General features: G+C 36.6%; 1 long non-coding RNA gene across 1 annotated transcript; it reads right to left on the bottom strand.

Annotated features, from left to right (window-relative positions):
- Window positions 1-2,042: 2,042 nt before the first annotated feature.
- Window positions 2,043-8,556, bottom strand: LOC122700933. The gene is made up of 3 exons (XR_006342882.1): window positions 8,444-8,556; window positions 7,303-7,308; window positions 2,043-2,066 (listed from the first exon to the last, which is right to left on the bottom strand). It is a non-coding gene; the product is annotated as an uncharacterized LOC122700933 (long non-coding RNA).
- Between the last annotated feature and the right edge of the window lie 964 nt (window positions 8,557-9,520).

Below are 9,520 nucleotides of genomic sequence, written 5' to 3'. Positions count from 1 at the left end.
TGCTGGGATTCATGGGGTCACAAAGAGTCGGACAAGACTGAGTGAGTGAACTGAACTTTGCTAGCATTCTGTCATCTTCACATCAGAGGTTATTGACATTTCTCCTGGCGATCTTGATTACAACTTGCATTTCATCCAGCTCAGCATTTCTCATGATGTAGTCTACACAGAAGTTAAATAAGCAGGGTGACAATATACAGCCTTGATGTACTCCTTTCCCTGTTTGGAACCAGTCTGTTGTTCCATGTGCAGTTCTAACTGTTGCTTCCCTAACTGCATACAGATACCACAAGAGGCAGGGCAGGTGAAATGGTATTCCCATTTCTTTAAGAATTTTCCACAGTTTGTTCTGATCCACACAGCTGAAGGCTTTGGCATACTCAATAATATTGAAGTAGATGTTTTTCTCGAACTCTCTTGCTTTTTCAATGATCCAACGGATTTTGCCAGTTTCATTTCTGGTTCCTCTGCCTTTTCTAAATCCGGCTTGGATATCTGGAAGTTCACAGTTACATATTGTTGAAGCCTGTCTTGGAGAAATTTGATCATTACTTTACTAGTGTGTGAGATGAATGCAATTGTGTGGTAGCTTGAGCATTCTTTGGCATTGCCTTTCATTGGGATTGGAATGAAAGCTGACCTTTTCTGGCCCTGTGGCCACTGCTGAGTTTTCCAAATTTGCTGACATATTGAGTGCAGCACTTTTACAGCATCATCTATCAGGATTTTAAATAGCTCAACTGGGATTCCATCACCTCCACTAGCTTTGTTCATAGTGATGCTTCCTAAAGCCCAATTGATTTCACATTCCAGGATGTCTGGCTCTATGTGAGTGATCACACCGTTGTGATTATCTGGGTTGTGAAGATCATTTTTGTATAGTTCTTCTGTGTACTCTTGCCACCTCTTCTTAATATCTTCTTTTAGGTCCATACCATTTCTGTCCTTTATTGTGCCCATCTTTGCATGAAATGTTCCTTTGGTATCTCTAACTTTCTTGAAGAGATCTCTAGTCTTTGCCATTCTGTTGTTTTTCTCTATTTCTTTGTATTGATCACTGAGGAAGGCTTTCTTATCTCTCCTTGCTATTCTTTGGAACTCTGCATTCAAATTTAATATCTTTCCTTTTCTACTTTGCCTTTTGTTTCCCTTCTTTTAACAGCTATTTTTAAGGCCTCCTCAGACAACAATTTTGCCTTTTTGCATTTCTTTTTCTTGGGGATCGTCTTGATCCCAGCCTCCTGTACAATGTCATGAACCTCCATCCCTAGTTCTTCAGGCACTCTCTCTATCAGTTCTAATCCCTTGAATCTATTTCTCACTTCCACTGTATAATCATAAGGGGTTTGATTTAGGTCATAACTAAATGGTCTAATGGTTTTCCCTAATTGCCTCAATTAAGTCTGAATTTGGCAATAAGGTGTTCATGAACTTACCCTTATGGCAGAAAGTGAAGAAGAAGTAAAGAGTCTCTTGATGAATTTGAAAGAGTAGAGTGAAAAAGTTGGCTTACACTCGACATTCAGAAAACTAAGATCATGGCATCTGGTCCCATCACTTCATGGGGAAACAATAGAAGCCATGACAGACTTTATTTTCTTGGGCTGCAAAATCACTGCAAATGGTGACTGCAACCATGAAATTAAAAGACGCTTGTTCCTTGGAAGAAAAGTTACGACCAACCTAGACAGCTTATTAAAAAGCAGAGACATCACTTTGCCAACAAAGGTCCATCTAGTCACAGCTATGGTTTTTCCAGTAGTCATGTATGGATGTGAGAGTTGGATATAAAGAAAGCTGTGTGCTGAAAAATTGATGTTCTTTTGAACTGTGGTGTTGGAGAAGACTCTTGGGAGTCCCTTGGACTGCAAGGAGATCCAACCAGTCCATCCTCAAGGAAATCAGTTCTGAATATTCATTGGAAGGACTGATGCTGATGTTGAAATTCCAATACTTTGGCCACCTGATTCGAAGAAGTGACTCATTGGAAACGACCCTGATGCTGGGAAAGATTGAAGGCAGGATGAGAAGGGGACGACAGAGGATGTGATGGTTGGATGGCATCACTGACTCAATGGACATGATTTTGAGTGAACTCTGGGAGTTGGTGATGGACAGGGAAGCCTGGCGTGCTGTAGTCCATGGGATTGCAGAGAGTCGGACACAACTGAGTGACTGAACTGAACTTGCTAGCGTGTGATATGAGTGCAATTGTGTGAATGTTTGAACATTCTTTGACATTGCTTTTCTTTGGGGTTGGAATGAAAACTGACCTTTTTCAGTCCTGTGGCCACTGCTGTGCTTTCCAAATTTGCTGGCATATTGAGTGCAGCACTTTCACAGCATCATCTTTTAAGATTTGGAATAGCTCAGTTGAAATTCCATCACCTCCTTCTTTCACTTAGATGTGTTTAAGTTTCTACCTTTTTTTTTTTTTTTTTGCGATCTGATAGCTCGTTTCTTTATTTACAGGGTAATATTTCATTTTCCATATGTATTGCACTTTGTTTATCCATTAACCTATTGAAAGATACCTTGGTTCCTTCTGCTTTTTGGCGATATGAATAAAGCTGATAGAAATATTCTTGTGCATGTTATTGTATGGACATGAGTTTTAAACTCAATTGAGTAAAAACATTGGGTCATGAGTGCTGGATTGTGTGGATGACTATGTTTAGTTTTCTAAGATGCTGCTGAACTATTTTGGTACTTTTAGTTCAAATATAGCCTTACTGATTTTCTTCCTGCTGGATCTGCTCATAACTGAAAGAGGAGTTTTAAAGTCTCTAATTATAATGGTGGGGGCCTGTGCTTGTATATATTTGATATGTGTTTTAAATAGGCAAGATACAATTGCATATTGTTGTTGTTTTTTTTGGGCTCTGGCAGTCTCTGACTTTTAATTGGTATATTTAGACTATTGACATTTAAAGTGATTGTTGTTATGTTAGTATCAGCAACATTTGTGACTAATTTCTATTCACAACATTTGTTCCCTTTATTTTTTATGTTATATTCCTTTTCTGCTTTCTCCATTTTTGTTTGAGCATTTTATGATTCTGTTTTCTCTCCTTTCTCAGCTTATCAATTAAGTTTCATTTTGCTTATTTTAATGTTGGCTTTAGAGCTTTTAGTATACCTTTATAACTAGTCTAATTCAGTTTCAACCAACACTATACCGTTTCACTGATAGTGCAGGTTTTTTCTAACCTAGTGCTTCCAACTTCTCCTCCATGTCCCTTATAATACTACAATCAGACACTAAACCATATAACCCCCCGTTACTTTGCTACTATTATTTATTTGGACAAATTGTTGTATATTATATAATTAATAAGAATACAAAAAAATTGCTTTTACCTTATTGAGCTCTTCTCTGACACTTTTCCTTTATTTATGTAGATCTGAGTTTTGACCTAGGCCATTTTCCTACTCTCTAAAAAATGTCTTCTTAACATTTATTGCAGGCTTGTTTGCTAGAGATACAACCCTTCAGTTATTGTTTATCTTAGAACGTGTTTATTTCTCCTTTATTGCACTTTTGAAGTATATTTTTAGTAGGTATAGCATTCTGGGTTGGTGCATTTTTTTTCTTTCAAAAGTTTCAATATTTCACTCCCTATCTTCTTGCTTGCATGCTCTGTCATGGGAAGTTTGATGTGACTCTTATTTTTGTCCCTCTATAGGTAAGGTGTTTCTTACCCCTTGGAATTCTTTCAAGATTTGCTCTTTGACTTTAGATTGGTTTTCTATAATTTGAATATGGTTTGATGTAGATTTTTTCAATATCCATCTGTCTGAATGTTCTCTAAGCTTCCTTGATCTATGTTTTGGTATGTCATTAATTTTAGAAAGTTTTCAGTTATTATTATCTCCACTATTTCTTCTACCTCTTTTTTTATTTATTTATCATATTATTTCTTTGAACTTTAGTTTTGGAATTTTCTATTGACATGTCTTAAAACTTAATGATTATTTCTTCAGCCATGTCCAACCTACTCATGTACCCATCCAATGCATTCTTTAGTGCTGATTCTAATGAAAAAAACATTTCATTTTGGTTTTTTCTTAGTTTTTCTTTTCTCTCCTTATACTGCCCATCCATCCTTGCATGTTGTCTACTTTTTCCATTAGAAACCTTAACATATTAATCATAGTAATTTTACATTCCCTATTTGATAATTCAAAAATTGTCAGCTCCTAACACTTCCTTTGTCTCTTTAAACTGTCTTTTTTTTTTTTTTTTAAATACCATTTAGCCTGCTTGTTATTTTGTTGCAAGCCAGGTGTTCTATCAGGTAATAAAACCTGAGACACATGGGCATTTATGTGAGGTTTACATTAACCTCCTTTGGGATTAGCTTGTGTTTAATGTTTGCTGTAGCTGAAGGTACCAGAGGCTTCAGATTCCTCCAGTGTCCTTGTTTTCCCTCTTGGCTTCAGAACCACTAAGATCTAAATCTAAGTAGGTTATGTTTTACGTTTATTTCAGATATAAACCACTGTTATTTCAGGGACCCTGTTATGTCATGATGGTGAAGTGTGGGAGAAGGGAAAAAGTCTATAATCTTATAATAAGGTATCTTTTAGTGGGCTTGAATTACTGTGTTGTGACTTTCAAAAGTGTTTCTCAGCATTTTCCACCACCTAGGTGAAGCATGAAACTAGAGGGGGCTTGAGTTGGCTAGTTGCTCATCCTCCACAGTGGATGAGGTTCTGGTAAAGTCTTTTCCTTTGAAGAGTTAGGCTTTTGTTTTGGAGAACGTTCTGAGCATCTTTCAAAATGGTTGTCTCTGCCCTCCCTTTGCCAGAAGGGCAAAGCAATTTTTCTTGACTCTTTAACCTTAAGAATTTGTGAGATTTATAGAGGTAAAAACCCATGAAAGTGAGGGCTGTATGATTCTGACCTGGCACAGAAGCTGCTGGACTTGTATACTGTAAAAACACTTGATGAATTACAAAGGCTGAATGTGTAGTAGCTTGAGAGAGTACATTTCCTCAACCTAATTTCTGCTCCATAAGACTGAAGTGAAGGTAACCATAGTGTGAATGGATTTACTATCCTAGCTCAAAGAACATATCAGAGTGCTAGGAACACTGAAGATGCTTGTTAATACATGTATCTACACATACTGTGCTTCCAACCACTCAGCACCAAGATTTAAATATTTAAAGTAATTTGTTGATTTGCATAATCTAGAGATAGGTATATACCATAGAATGGCTCTACTGGGATTTCACAGTGAAAAAAACAGATTGAGAAAACTTCTTTCCAATAGTCTCAATGCATTTCTTATTGAGAAGACATGAAGTATTGGTGGTCACACAGACACCCAGTGTTTGGGGTCAAGGCAACTGACAGATGTATTCAGGAATCTCAGTCAAACATATGACAGGAAGGTGGCACCAGTTGCCAGGGGAAAAGAGGAGTCCATGTGAATAGAGTGGGAGAATTTCAAGGAGAAAATTCATAAAGAGAGTCCCATAGATTGAGAAACTCTGAAGCAGTTATATACTATGATAAGTTGGAGATTAGAGACAGGGGATTTTTATTCTGGTCGTCTTTGAATATATCAACACATGCAGTCTGGTCCACATGAGCATCTGGCCTATATTTGACTTACAAAAAGAAGTGGAAGGATCAAATAATTCTGCCTGCATGTGGCATAGTAGAGTAAATAAGCACAAATAAAAATATATCCTATGAAATATTTTAAATCAAAAAGTATGGAAAGACACATTTTAAGAACACCCGGAGCTTTTATCGAGATATTAAAATACCAAATTTTTACAGAAAATTTTAAATGTTAAAAATAGATTTCAAAATGTTTATAATGATATGGTTGCCCCTAGAGTTTCTATAATTCTATAATCATCCATCAGATGAGCAATCACTTGAAGAAACATCATTATCTATCATTATCATAGAAAATTATGTTAAGTTGTATTATAACCAGCTCTTTGGTCAAATATACTGATTTCTAGGCTTGGAAAAATTGAAAAAAATTGAATAACTGTGCAAACATTAATATTTATACTTTGTAGATATAAATATTCAGATAATCTTTAGACCTCACTTCATTAGTTTATTCTATCTTGCACTTTAAAAAAAGTCTGTGTAAAGAATAAGACCAACTTTTCAAGATCCCAATGTTTGTCAAGAGACTCTAGGGTCTGAAAGAGAAAATGTTTACTCTTTGATTAATTAAAGACCTAAATGCCAAACTTTGTCTTCAAAATTTGGTGTTGTGATGAGGTACCCCAGTTTATTGGATCTTACTATTTTTATTACAAGTTTGAAAAGCTTACATTTTCAAAGTTATCAGCAATTTTTGCCTTTAAAGTAGAAAATTAAATAGTAAATTCCTTTAGGCATACTCTGTTTCTTAGAGTAGAAAAGAATTTCAGTTTTGAAGTGATAGACTTCTTAGGTTTGCCTGTCAACAAATTGGTCTTAATAGGATAAGAGAATTGTCACTGGGGTCAAAAGCAATGTGGGCCTCTAGAGGCATGATATATTCCAAGTGATGAGAAGATTGGGAATGTGGATATATTTGTCTTGATATTAAAAGGAAGCTTAGAACTTGAACAGTTCTAGGGATTCTGAAGCTGAGTGTACTAAACTCTGAATAACTGTTTCTAATAATATTTGGAGAACCTATCTCTCTCTCAGGTAAGATAATTGACAGAAACCATCCACAAAGGACAGCTGTGTCTAGCAGAACAGAGAGCCGATAACTAAGACAGTGGCCAAATAGCAGATGATGCCATACAATTTTAGACAAAGAGTCATCTGCTCATGAATCAAGGTACCTGAAGAACTGTAGTATAAAGGAGTTGCTTACTGTCATGCATAAAATATTTACCAGTGACCAACTTCACCATCCTTATCATCACTGGCTATCAACCACAGGTCACATCAGTGCATCATACACCCAAAGGCTAGAGAAACTTCTAAAGTCATGATTGTTTCATGTAGACATTTGAGGTTGACATTTTTTTCTACATTTTCCCCTCTCTTCGTTCAGTGATGCAGCAACAGTTTTCATTATTGTTACAGAATATTATTATCATAGGTGAAAAACCTTGCGGTCTACGGTCATACTTACATATCAATCCAGGCTCCCATTTATCTACCTCCTCTCCATGTATGCCAGTTCAAAGTATGGGACCTCAGCAAAATTGCTTAAATTCAGTTGCACCTAACACATGGGATTCTTATGAGTATTGTAAGAGACATCATTTCCTTTCATCCTGTCAGGTCCACCAAGTCAAGTACCATCATCTCCATTTAAATTCTACCAAATTCTTTGTCTCTGGGTAGAATTTATGCTTCATATTTGAATTCCCTAGTACTTTTGGAAACCATCATAGCTTATCATACATAGTTACTTACTTGCTTATCTTGTTCAATTAACTATGATTTAATTACTTGCTAACATCCATTGGATCATAGAAAAAGCAGGAAAATTCCAGAAAAACACCTACTTCTGCTTCATTGACTATGCTAAAGCCTTTGACTATGTGGATCACAACAAACTGGAAAATTTTTACAATACCAGGCCACCTTTCCTCCCGCTTGAGAAACCTGTATGGATTTCAAGAAGCAACTGATAGAACCAGACATGGAACAATGAACTGGTTCCCAATTAGGAAAGGAAAACGCCAAGGCTGTATATTGTCACCCTGCTTATTTAACTTATATGCAGAGTACATCATGCAAAATGTCAGGCTGGATGAAGCATAAGCTGGAATCAAGATTGCCAGGAGAAATATCATAACCTCAGATATGCAGATTACACTATCCTTACAGCAGAAAGTGAAGAGGAACTAAAGAGCCTCTTGATGAAAGTGAAAGATGAGAGTGAAAAAGTTGGCTTAAAACCCAACATTCAAAAGCAAAGATCTTGGCATCTGGTCCCATCATTTCATGGAAAATAGTTGGGGAAACAACAGAAACAGTGACAGACTTGAATTTCTTGGGCTCCAAAATCATTGCAGATGGTGACTGCAGTCTTGAAATTAAAAGATGCTTGTACCTTGGAAGAAAAGCTATGACAAACATAGACAACAAATTAAAAGGCAGAGACATTACTTTGCCCACAAAGATCTGTCTAGTCAAAACTATAGTTTTTCCTGTAGTCATGTATGGATGTGAGAGTTGGACTATAAAGAAAGCTGAGCACCGAAGAATTGATGCTTTTGAACTGTTGTGTTGGAGAAAACTCTTGAGAGTCCCTGGACTGCAAGGACGTCCAACCAGTCCATCCTGAAAGAGATCAGTCCTGAATACTCATTGGAAGGATTGATGCTGAAGCTGAAGCTCCAATATTTTGGCCATCTGATACAAAGTGCCGACTCATTGGAAAAGACCCTGATGCTGGGAAGGATTGAAGGTAGGAGGAGAAGGGGGCTACAGAGGATGAGATGGCTGGATGGCAACCAATGGGCATGAATTTCAGTAAATTCTGGAGATGGTAAAGAACAGGGAAGCCTGGTATGTTGCAGTCCGTGGGGTTTCAAAGAGTCAGACATGTCTGAGCAATTGAACAACAATATGATTTCCTTAAAGAGAGTGATCATAACTTTTTCATGTTTATGTCACTAATATCTAGCACAATACATGGCATATAGTAGATGTTCTTTAACTATTTGTACCTTGAATGAATTATAATATTGCAATAGTGTTTTGCAATTTTAAGAAGCTATTTTACTTTCACTGCCATAGTTGCTATTTCCTGAGTGAAGTTCTTAATATAAAAGAAAGTTGTGGGAAATAAAGAAGTAGGTGTTTTACACAAGGGATAAAATATTAAAAAAATGCAAACAACAGGTGATGGAGTGATGATCAGAATGTAGGTTTATGGTGATAAAGAAAAGTGCATTAAATTTAGTTATTAAGTAAATACAGTATTTCTTAAAATACTATATATTATATTTGAAAAGTTGTATATGTTAGCAGAAATAATAGATTCTAGGTTGATATAAAATGCTATATCTTGGTCCATTTGAGAAATGAAGATTATGGTGATTTGAATCAAGGAAATAGTAGGTTGTATCCATTCAAGTATCCATAAAGTCAAGGTAAATAAAAGACAAATGGTGATCAATAGATTTAGCAGAGGTTCTAATTGAGCCTTACCATTTTAGTCAGCATTCCTGAGATTTCATGTTATGAGTGTTCCCGTCATGTTATAGTAATTTAGTAGATACAATCACAGGCAAATGGATAAAGAGTAGAGTTAAAATATCACATGGAATTGTAGGACTCTCATATTGGAGGAATGAGGTTCAGTTCAGTTCAGTCACTCAGTCGTGTCCAACTCTTTGTGACACCATGGACTCTTTGTGACTGCAGCACGCAGGGCTTCCCTGTCTATCACCAACTCCTGGAGTTTACTCAAACTCATGTCCATTGAGTCAGTGATGCCATCCAACCATCTTATCCTCTGTTGTCCCCTCCTCCTCCTGCCTCAATCTCATCCAGCATGAGGGTCTTTTCAAATGTGTCCGTTCTTCA

Source organism: Cervus elaphus, chromosome 9 (genome assembly GCF_910594005.1).
Source record: "Cervus elaphus chromosome 9, mCerEla1.1, whole genome shotgun sequence".
NCBI classification, from domain to species: domain Eukaryota; kingdom Metazoa; phylum Chordata; class Mammalia; order Artiodactyla; family Cervidae; genus Cervus; species Cervus elaphus.
Note: the sequence above shows the minus strand (reverse complement) of the source record. Positions and strands in the feature narration are given on the sequence as shown.